This window comes from Barbus barbus (genome assembly GCF_936440315.1).
Source record: "Barbus barbus genome assembly, chromosome: 14".
Taxonomy (NCBI): Eukaryota; Metazoa; Chordata; class Actinopteri; order Cypriniformes; family Cyprinidae; genus Barbus; species Barbus barbus.
This window is the reverse complement of record NC_136742.1, coordinates 32,044,611-32,056,719: the sequence shown is the minus strand read 5'-3', so window position 1 is coordinate 32,056,719 and position 12,109 is coordinate 32,044,611. Positions and strand designations below refer to the sequence as shown.

At 42.9% G+C, this 12,109-nt stretch overlaps 2 protein-coding genes across 4 annotated transcripts in view; one reads left to right on the top strand and one right to left on the bottom strand.

Moving 5' to 3' along the window:
* Positions 1-12,109, top strand: part of LOC306880072 (transcriptional repressor protein YY1-like) — a 672,069-nt gene that overhangs the window by 96,021 nt on the left and 563,939 nt on the right. The window lies entirely within an intron of this gene.
* Positions 1-12,109, bottom strand: part of LOC306880073 (peptidyl-prolyl cis-trans isomerase FKBP3-like) — a 391,610-nt gene that overhangs the window by 252,198 nt on the left and 127,303 nt on the right. The window lies entirely within an intron of this gene.

Genomic DNA, 12,109 nt, shown 5'->3' with positions numbered 1-12,109 from the left:
TATAAAATGCATTATGTGAATGCTTGGCTAAAGAGATGTGTCTTTAATCTAGATTTAAACAGAGAGAGTGTGTCTGAACCCCGAATGTTATCAGGAAGGCTATTCCAGAGTTTGGGAGCCAAATGTGAAAAAGCTCTACCTCCTTTAGTGGACTTTGCTATCCTAGGTACTACCAAAAGTCCAGAGTTTTGCGACCTTAGAGAGCGGGTTGGATTATAGCATGGTAGAAGACAAGTTAGGTACGCAGGTGCTAAACCATTTAGGGCCTTATAGGCAAGTAATAATATTTTGTAAATGATACGGAACTGAATAGGTAGCCAGTGCAGAGACTGTAAAATTGGAGTAATATGATCATATTTTCTTGATCTGGTAAGAACTCTAGCCACTGCATTTTGGACTATCTGTAGTTTGTTTATTGAAGATGCAGGACAACCACCTAGCAGTGCATTACAGTAGTCCAGTCTAGAGGTCATGAATGCATGAATTAGTTTTTCTGCATCAGAAACAGGTAACATGCTTCGAAGCTTAGCAATGTTCCTGAGATGGAAGAATGCTGTTTTTGTAACATGGGAGATATGATTTTCAAAGGACAAGTTGCTGTCTAATATAACACCCAGATTTTTGACTTTAGAGGACGTAACAGTGCATCCGTCTAGTTGCAAATTATAATCCACAAGATTCTGTGTACTGTTTTTTGGTCCAATAAGTAATATCTCTGTCTTATCTGAATTTAGTAGGAGGAAATTATTGGTCATCCAATCTTTTACACAATCTATTAGCTTAGATAGTTGTGAAGTTTCATCTGGTCTTGTTGAGATATATAATTGAGTATCATCAGCGTAGCAATGAAAACTTATCCCGTGTTTTCTACTAATATTTCCAAGGGGCAACATGTATATTGAAAATAGCAGAGGACCTAGGACAGATCCTTGTGGTACTCCATACTTTACTGGTGATAATTGAGATGACTCCCCATTTAAATAAACAGAGTGGTAGCGATCGGACAGGTAGGATCTAAACCATCTTAAAGCCTGTCCTTGAATACCAATATAGTTTTGTAATCGATCTATGAGTGGGTGGTGATGGCGCAGTGGATAAGACACATGCCTTTGGTGTGAGAGACCCGGGTTCGAATCCACTGTGAGACACCGATGTGTCCCTGAGCAAGACACTTAACCCCTAGTTGCTCCAGAGGCGTGCGACCTCTGACATATATAGCAATTGTAAGTCGCTTTGGATAAAAGCGTCAGCTAAATGAATAAATGTAAATGTAAATTATGGTCTATAGTGTCAAACGCAGCACTAAGATCAAGTAATACTAGCAATGAGATGCAGCCTTGATCTGAAGCAAGTAGTAAGTCATTCGTAATTTTAACAAGTGCAGTTTCTGTACTATGATTGGGCCTGAAACCTGACTGAAATTCTTCATAGAGATCATTTTTTGCAAGAAGGAGCACAATTTCACAACTTTTTCTAAAATTTTAGACATAAACGGAAGATTTGAAATGGGTCTGTAATTTGCCAGTTCATTTGAATCTAGTTGTGGTTTCTTAATAAGAGGCTTAATAACCGCCACCTTGAATGGTTTTGGGACGTGACCTAAATATAACGATGAGTTAATAATATTGAGAAGCGGTTTTTCTGCTACGGGTAACAACTCTTTCAGTAATTTAGTATGTACAGGATCTAATAAACATGTTGTTGGTTTAGATGCACTGATAAGTTTATTTAGCTCTTCCTGTCCTATAGTTGTAAAGCACTGCAGTTTTTCTTTGGGTGCGATGAATGAAGCTGAAATACTAGACGCAGTAGAATCTACATTTGATATTGTATTTCTGATGTTATCTAATTTATCAGTAAAGAAATTCATAAAATCATTACTATTAAACTGTGGGGGAATATTTAGATCGGGCGGTGTCTGTTTATTTGTTAATCTAGCCACTGTGCTAAATAAGAACCTTGGATTGTTTTGGTTATTATCTATGAGTTTGCGGATATGCTCTGCCCTGCATACGTTTTTCCACACAATTCTAAAAACTTCTAAGTTAGTTTTTCTCCATTTGCGCTCAATAATACGAGTTTCTTTCTGAAGAGAATGGGTATAACTGTTGTACCATGGCGCAGTACGTTTTTCTCTAACCTTTTTTCAATTTGAGGGGGGCAACAGCTTCTAATGTATTAGAGAAGATAGTGCCCATGTTGCTAGCCATTTCGTCTAGTTCATGCGTATTTATGGGAACACAGAGCAGTTGAGATAAATCAGGCAGGTTATTTGTGAATCTCTCTTTGGTGGCTGGAACAATATAGTTCTGCCCGGACGATAACGCGGAGCCATATAACTAATATCAGTAATAGGCAGCATGCATGATACAAGGAAATGATCAGTAACATCATCACTTTGAGGTACGATATCTATATCGGTAAGATCAAGTCCATGCGATATAATTAAATCTAGCGTATGATTAAAACGATGAGTGGGCCCGGTGACGTTTTGCTTGACTCCAAGAGAGTTTATTAGGTCAGTAAACGCAAGTCCTAATGCATCATTTGTATTATCAACGTGCATGTTAAAATCTCCGACAATTAGCAGTTTATCAACATTAACTAGTAGATCTGAGAGGAAATCTGCAAATTCTTTTAGGAAATCTGTATATGGCCCTGGCGGTCTATACACAGTAGCCAGAGCAAGAGATAGGAGAGATTTCTTTTGCATATCTAACAGTGTAACATTGAGCAGAAGTAGTTCGAATGAGTTAAACCTCCTGTATCCTGTTTTCTGAGTAACATTGAGAATATCACTATATATTGTTGCCCCACCGCCGCCACGACCAGTCTGACGGGGCTCATGTTTATAACAGTAGCTTGGTGGAGTAGACTCATTTAGACCAAAATATTCATTTGGTTTCAGCCAGGTTTCAGTCAGGCAGAGTACATCAAATTGTTTTTTTTTTTTGTTTTTTGTTCATTTATTTTGCGTTTTTCTGGTTTAATCACGGTCAGATTTTTTCTAGATCCTGCATTAAATTTATATTTTGACCTCGCTATTCGGGGAACAGACACAGTCTGTATAGATTGGACAACGCAAGTACTTCTATCTTTTAAGTGGGTAGAACAAAAGTCATCATAGCAGTTATTTGAGAATTGGCTTACTAGTCAGATGGAGCGTAGCGTCCTGGAGATGTTGTCCGACAGGAATTCTGCTCCGACTCTGCTGGGGTGCAGGCCATCAGCACGGAAGAGCCTAGGACGCTCCCAGAAAAGATTCCAATTATTAACAAAGAGCAGTTTCTGTTCTTTACACCAAGACGATAACCATTCGTTTAAAGCAAACAGTCTACTGAACCTTTCGTTTCCTTGTCGATACGTGGGAAGCGGTCCTGACACGATGATCGTCGCCGCGGGTGATGTGCTGCGTACCGTCTCGATCAGGCTCCTGTAGTCCCGCTTCAGTGTCTCCGTCTGCCGCAGCTTGATGTCGTTTGCCCCTGCGTGCAGCACGACGGCACCGATGTTCTCGTTGCCCTTCAGGATCGCGGGTATCTGCGCAGAAACATTGAGAACACGAGCACCGGGGAAACAGTGAGTGTGCACTTTACCTTCAGCTGACGTAGCACGGACGTGCCTGACGATGGAGCCTCCGACGATCACAGCATTGTGTTCCGTCTCGCGGAGGGGGGCGAAGCGGTTTCGGGTGGAGATGAAGGACATCTGGGAAGATCGCGTTCTGGGTGCACAGGGTCTGTGCAGAGAAACACACGGAGTAGAGGTGGTGGGGATGTTAGAAGCGTGTACTTTACCTTCAGCTAGCATAACACGGACGTGCTGGACAATGGAGTCTCAGACGATCACAACGTCGCGTTCTGTCTCGCGGAGGGGGGCGAATCGGTTCCTTGTGGAGATCTCAAAGACGGGGGGGGGGGAGAAGTCGTCACCCGAGGCCTGGCTCGCGTCCTCCGCTGCTGCAGCGCCCAGGGTCCGTGGTGTCCCGGCGCCGGAGTGAAGGACATCTGGGAAGATCCCGTCCTGGGTGCACAGGGTCTGTGCAGAGAAACACACGGAGTAGAGGTGGTGGGAGTGTTAGCAGCATGCTGTATACCTACTAGGGGTGTGCTCAAAATATCGATTCTTAGATACATACCGATATAATAAAAAAAGATACAGTATCGATATTCTAGCCCTTAGTATCGATACTCCGCCCAGCCATTAGGGGGCGCAGCGGCGCCCGCGAGTTTAATAATAATAATAATAATAATAATAAACTTTATTTATATAGCACTTTTCATACATTTTTATGTAGCTCAAAGTGCTTTACAAAAAAACAAAAAAAACAAACACAATAAACAATAAGTAAAAGAATAATACAAATTTAAAAATGACAGCAATTTAAAAACAAAATCAAAATCGGCACCACCCTAACTATAAGCCAGAGTATAAAAGTGTGTCTTTAACTGCTTTTTAAAAATATTAAGGGAGGAGGCCTGACGAATATTTATAGGCAGCTTGTTCCAAATCGTAGGAGCATAAAAACAAAAGGCTGCTTGTCCATATTTCTTATATTTTGCCATTGGGATGTTTAACAAGGTAGAGCCTGATGATCTTAAGAGTCTATTTGGAATATACTCGGTTAGACACTCTGAAATATATGAAGGTGCTTGTCCATTTAAAGCTTTACAAACTAATAAAAGTACTTTATAATCAATTCTAAAAGAGACTGGTAACCAGTGTAGATCTGCTAAAATAGGCGTTATATGTTCAAATCTTCTAGCGTGAGTAACAACTCTTGCAGCTGCGTTTTGAACAAGCTGTAATCTTTCAATTGTTTTTTTAGGCAGTCCTATGAGGAGTGCATTACAATAATCTAAACGTGAGAAAATAAATGCATGAGTCAGCTTCTTAGCATCTTCAAGATTAATAAATGGTCTTACACGAGCTATATTTCTGAGGTGAAAGAAGGCAGTTTTCACAACATTATCAACGTGTGCCTTGAATGTAAGCTCAGAATCAAAAATAACTCCTAAATTTTTAACCTCAGTTTTAGTCTGTAGTGCCAGATTTCCCAGACTATTAAGAACCTTTTTTCTTTGTAGTTCATTACCAACAAGGAGAATTTCACTCTTGTCTTCATTCAATTTCAGAAAATTTCTATTCATCCAGCTAACAATGCTTGCTTGACAATTCACCAATTTATTTACCGCACCGGGATCCTCTGGCCCTACAGATATGTATAACTGGGTATCATCAGCATAGCTATGGAAACAGACTCCGTGCTCTGCAATAATTTTACCCAATGGCAACATATATAAAGAGAACAACAGGGGGCCAAGTACAGAACCTTGTGGTACACCAAAATGAATATCATGTACTCCTGATACATGGTCCCCTATGCTAATAAAGTACTTCCTTCCCTTTAAATATGTCTTAAACCAATTTAAAACAGTCCCTGTTAAACCAATATATTCCTTAAGACGATTTAGAAGTATATCATGGTCAACTGTATCAAACGCAGCACTTAAATCAAGGAGTACAAGTATAGAAATATTATTTATATCCATAGAGATTCTCAGGTCATTTACAACTTTCACTAAAGCAGTTTCAGTGCTGTGCCCTTGTCTAAAACCCGACTGAAACTTTTCATAGATATTGTTTCCCATAAGGAAGTCATTTATCTGTTTAAAAACTGCTTTTTCTAAAATTTTGCTCATGAAAGATAGATTGGAGATGGGTCTATAGTTACTAAGAATTGAACTATCCAAGTTGTGCTTCTTAAGTTGGGGTTTAACAATTGCTGTTTTAAGTGTTTCAGGGAAAACACCTGTTGCTAATGAAAGATTTACAATATCGAGAACCGTTAAAAATATATTTTCAATAACTTCTTTAAAAAAAGAAGTAGGAATAGGATCAAGAACACATGTGGCATTACCTAAACAACTTAATATTTTATTTAACTCAACTTTGTTTATTTTATTAAAAGAGTTCATTGTATATTGAGAGCTAAAAGGTAAAGAATCCTGAAATGGACCTAATGTCTTAGATATACTAGATCGAATATCAGTAATTTTTGTATTAAAAAATGTAGTAAATTCTTCACATATAGACAGAGATGCATTGACAGGTCCATTTGATGCAGGGGAACAATGTAAAAGCTGATTAATTGTACGAAAGAGAATTCTCGGATTATTGTTATTTCTAATCATACTTGAGAAATACTTTTGTCTCTCACTGCGTACTGTTTTGTTATAACTACCAATAAACTGTTTAAGAGCATTAAGATGAACCGTTAATTTAGTTTGCCTCCACAGACGTTCTGCTTTACGGCAAACTCTTTTAAGGTCTAGCACATGCTCATTTTTCCACGGTACTTTCTTTTTAACTGATTTTTTCCTAATAACTTCTGGTGCCACTATATCCAACGCAGTTCTCATATTACTGTTAAAATAAATCACCTTTTCATCAACAGTTAATGTCTCAGGGGGAACGGGCAATTCGTTCAAAGCAATGGCAAACCTTTCAGCAGTTGCTTCATTAATGTAGCGTTTTTTAATGAAATTGGGTTCTAACTCTAATTTAGAAGTAGGGGTCTCAATTTCAAAAAATATGCACTGATGATCCGCAACTGCTACATCAACTTGACGACTAATGTTTACATTAAGTCCTCTTGAGATAACTAAATCTAATGTATGTCCTCGGTTATGTGTCGCTCCAGTGATGTGTTGTGTGAAGTTCATAGAGCGTAAAAGCTGCATAAAATCCATAGCGTTCTCATCAGAAGCATTATCTACATGCAAATTAAAATCACCAACTAATAGAACCTGATCATACGTGGTAATACATATAGAAAGCAATTCTGAGAACTCAGTTAAAAAAGCATTTGAGTATGTAGGTGGTCTATAAATTACTAAAAGCATCATTTTTGACTGAGCATTCATCACAATTGCTAAGTACTCAAAAGAGGAGAAAGTACCAAGTACAATGTGTTTACAATTATAAGAATTACAATAGACAGCCGCCAGACCACCTCCTTTTTTCCCGTTACGATTTGCAAAATTAAAACTATAGTTTGGTGGTGCAGCTTCTATTAAAGATACTGATCCATCTGTACTCAACCAAGTCTCAGTCAACAACATAAAATCTAGTTTATGATCCGTTATCAAATCATTCACAAAGAACGTTTTGCTATTCAAAGCTCTAATATTCAGTAAGGCCATCTTGAGTTTGCATGATTGTTGGCGTTGTGGACTCTGATGCTGAGTAGTCTTAATACTAATGAGATTGGAGGGTCTCCTTCTGTTTTCCTTGTGTCTATTCGTACGATGCTTGACACGTTCCTGTATAGGGGGGATCCTGGAGAAACAGTCTATAAGGCTGAGATCGAATCTATTAGAGTCTAAGCTGTTCCCTCCTTGATATGTTTGTCACAGTTCAATCTTATTGTCCAGTACCGCTCTGATCTGGTCAGTTAGAAGAGCGACGCCATAGCGGTTTGGGTGCAGACCATCTCTGCGATACAGCCGAGGTCTTTCCCAGAAACTATTCCAGTTATCTACATATTCAAAATCAAAATCACCACGCACACTGCATGTTTTAAGCCAGCTATGCAATGCAAAGAGTCGACTAAAAATCTCACCACCCCTCTTGAAGGTGGGCAGTGGACCAGATAGAATGATTCGCGTGGCAGCGTTCTCAGTTCTAATAGTATTCAGCAGCGATGAAAAATGCGTTTTTAAAACTTCAGATTGTTTATTTTTCATGTCATTTACTCCGACGTGAATCACCACAGTGTTTATGTCCTTGTAACGTCTAAAAATGCCCGGGATGATTTTTCCAATGTCTAAAACACGTGCTCCAGGGTTACAAGATAAAACAGCTTTTCCTCCAAAATCAACGTTGCGGACAAAGGAGTCTCCGATGACCAACACGCTGTTCAGTTTAGCAGCAGAGGGGGAACTAAGACTCTCAAACCTGTTAGTGGTGGTAAAAACCGGCTGGGGCATTGGTGAAGGCTTCCGCCTCGGCCTCCCTTGTCGGCGCTGACGCTCCCAAACTCCCTTCGTCGCGGGTGCTGGAGTAAACTGCACATTGCCCGGGATGAGTCGCGGCCTGGCTCGCCGGTCTCGGCTCTCGCTGCTCGGGGTTGAAGTCAGTATGGCCTCGGTGTTCCTGCGTTCCGGACCGCCGCTCCGGACTCCGAAGAAGCTCGTCGAGTGCTCCATTTGCGCCGCTTCCAAGCGATCCTTTAGCTCGTTGAGGGCGGTTTGAGAAAAACTCATGGAAAATGTTAAAGCAAGATGTAGCATTTAAAGGTGCCATAGAATGAAAAACTGTCTTTACCCTGGCATATTTAAATAATAACAGTTCTGTACATGGAAATGACATACAGTGAGCCTCAAACACCATAGTTTTCTCCTTCATATGTAAATCTCGTGATTAAAAAAGACCACTGAAAAACAGGCGAATCAGAACATAACACCAACTGTGACGCAACAGTCGGGATCACTACGCCCCCAACATTTGCATAAACCCGCACTTGTTCTAAGCCGGCCGAACCATCAGAAGCTCTGCAGGTATTGTAAATAAACAAGTGTGGACAACAGCGAAAATAACTAAATAAATGTTATGTTCCAGGCCGTCCAGGGGTTGTGAAGTGCAGGGATGGGTTGGTGTCTGTATTCAGAAAGGCACAGAAAGCAAATAACGCGAGCCTCTAAAGGGACATGGTTAGCTCCTTGCTAGCCGTAGCCTGTTACAGTACATACGATTTCACTCTCAGTAAGGAGAGATGAGGATGATGGCGAATGACTTACAGATCCTGAGCACCACTGACAAGCATCTGATCTTGTGAAATGTGTGGTAAGTACTGTTGCTCCATAATGTAAACATAGTTTGTGTGATCGCGTCTCTTGAAAGTGAACTATAACGCGATCGATGGATCGTTCAAAAGCAGTTTCAATGCCTCGCATATTAATAGCGGCTCCCTGATGCCTGCGTTTTATATACAGTATAATTACCCGACGATATAACTGCGAGAGAAAGTATTTAAATATATATTTTCCTCCCTGTGCTTCCTTCTTGCTGATGAGCCGTACTGTGAAACAGCCAATCAGAGCAGAGCTCATTATTATTCATGACCCTGCCAAATAAGCCAATAACAGACCGTTTCATTCTAGGGAGAAATCCTAGGGTTGTAAATGGACATGTAAAATCGTTTCTGGAGATTTTTTGCCCTTACCTAAGCCACATACCTTCTGTGTAGATATCAGAGAACAATTTAAAATACTGTATCAATGCATTCTATGGCACCTTTAAGTGATTTCATAGTGAAATATGTTATTGCAGTACATGGTGTCACAAAAAAGAATTATAAGAAGATTTAATAAGAAGTTAAGAATAATAAGAAGAAGATTTTGTGCTTGTGTGAGCTCAGACTGTACCCTTGGAAAGTTAAATGGCAAAGCTAAGATGGCGCCGGTGAGATCGGCTGCCGTCACGACTGCTCCGACCAAACTTTGTCTTCTTTTGTTATTTTTTCGTATTGTTAACTATAAACACCGGTTTCTTTTTGTAAGATGGCCATTCTTACATACGACAGGGCCACTCCTATTTCTATTGGTGCACAATGCACTAACCTTTCGCCGTTTTTGAACCCGGACCCAACCTGGCCGAGCGAGATCCTGAGGAAGAACAAAGGACCCGACCCGTACCGGCGTCCTCGAGGGAAACGAGCCGGCGTCAGGAACAGGCTGAGGGCGCGCGCACACCGCGCTCCCCTACCAAGTGTCCTGCTCGCCAATCTCCAGTCGCTGGATAACAAACTCGATGACCTCAGGGCAAGAGTCAGGTTCCAGAGGGACATTCGGGACTGCAACCTTCTCTGCTTCACCGAGACATGGCTGAACCCAGCGGTACCAGACCACGCCATCCAGCCGGCCGAGTTCTTCTCGGTTTACCGCATGGACAGAACGCTGGACTCGGGGAAGACTAGGGGAGGTGGAGTATGTCTGATGGTGAACAACCACTGGTGCGACAGCGCGAGCATTGTAGCCCTCTCACGCTCCTGCACACCGAATCTTGAACTTCTGACCATCAAATGTCGCCCTTTTTATCTCCTTCGGGAGTTTAGCTCGGTCATCGTCAGTGCCGTTTATATTCCACCTCAAGCGGACACGGACACTGCGATATGGGATTTACATGAAACACTACACCTTCACCAGACACAGCACCGGGACGCCGCATTCATTGTTTTGGGAGATTTCAACAGTGCCAACCTCAAGCGTGCACTGCCGAACTTCCATCAGCACATCAGCTGCCCCACCAGGGGCGAAAGGACATTAGATCACTGTTACACCCCATACAAGAATAGCTACAAGGCACAGTCACAACCACCGTTTGGGAAATCGGACCACGCCGCCATCTTCCTCATGCCTGTTTACAAACAGAGGCTGAAACAGGAAGCTCCGGTGCAGAGGGAGGTCCAACGCTGGACGGACCAATCGGTGGCCGCTCTGCAGGACACGCTAGATGACGCAGACTGGGACATGTTCCGGCGCAGCTCTGATGACGTCAGCTTGTTTACGGAAGCGGTTGTGGGATTTATAGAGAAACTAATGGATGATACGGTGCAGAAAACCATCATCAGGACGTTTCCCAACCAGAAGCCGTGGGTGGATAAAACCATCCGCGACGCCCTGAGATCCCGCTCCGCTGCCTACAACACAGGGCTCATCACCGGGAACATGGATGATTACAAGGCTGCATCTTACAGCGTGCGCAGATCGGTGAAGGAGGCGAAGCAGCGCTACGGGAGGAAACTAGAGTCGCAATTCCAACATGGCGACTCTAGGAGCCTGTGGCAGGGACTTAGAACCATCACGGACTATAAAACACCACCCTCCAGATCGGGGAATGCGGACGCTTCTCTGGCTGATGAGCTGAACACTTTTTATGCTCGCTTCGAGGCTGCAGCTAACCACGCTAACGGCGCTAGCAGTGCTAACTGCATGCACGCTGAGGAAGCCGATGAGGACAACGTGTTCACCATCACGGAGCATGACGTGAGGAGGGCATTCAGGAGAGTGAAGATCAGGAAGGCAGCAGGACCAGATGGCATCACAGGTCGGGTTCTGAAGGCCTGCGCTGACCAGCTAGCACCGGTGTTCACTGAGATCTTCAACCTCTCCCTGGAACAGTCCATAGTCCCCTCATGCTTTAAGCAGTCCACCATTGTTCCTGTCCCCAAGAAACCCCAGCCCACCTGCCTAAATGACTATCGCCCTGTAGCCCTCACATCAGTGGTGATGAAGTGCTTTGAGAGACTGGTCAGAGACTTCATCATTGCATCACTACCAGACACACTGGATCCACTACAGTTTGCATACAGGCATAACCGCTCCACGGAGGATGCCATCTCACACCTCCTCCACACCACAACAAGTCACCTGGACTGCAGAAAAGGGAATTATGTAAAAATGCTGTTTGTGGACTACAGTTCAGCGTTTAACACCATAATTCCCTCCACACTCACCTCCAAGTTGGAGGTCCTTGGTCTCAGCACATACTTGTGCCAATGGATCTCCAGCTTCCTGAAGGACAGACAGCAAGCCGTACGGATGGGTAAACACACCTCATCCTCCATCACCCTAAGCACTGGAGCCCCTCAAGGTTGTGTTCTGAGCCCCCTGCTGTACTCACTGTACACTTATGACTGTGTGGCCACTTCTAACTCCACCACCATCATCAAGTTTGCTGATGACACTGTCGTGTTGGGCCTGATCTCAGACCACGACGAGACGGCCTACATACAGGAGATTAAGAACCTGGAGAGTTGGTGCCAGGTGAATAGTCTACACCTGAACATCAGCAAAACTAAGGAGCTGATAGTGGACTTCAGTACGAAGCAGGAGCGGTCATACCAGCCGATCACGATCAGCGGGACTCCAGTGGAGAGAGTGGACAGCTTCAGATACCTGGGTGTTCACATCACGCAGGACTTGACTTGGTCCTGTCATACCAGCACCCTGGTGAAGAAGGCCAGGCAGCGTCTGTACCATCTGAGACGCTTAAGGGACTTTAGACTTCCCTCTCGGGTGCTTAAGACTTTTTACACCTGCACCAT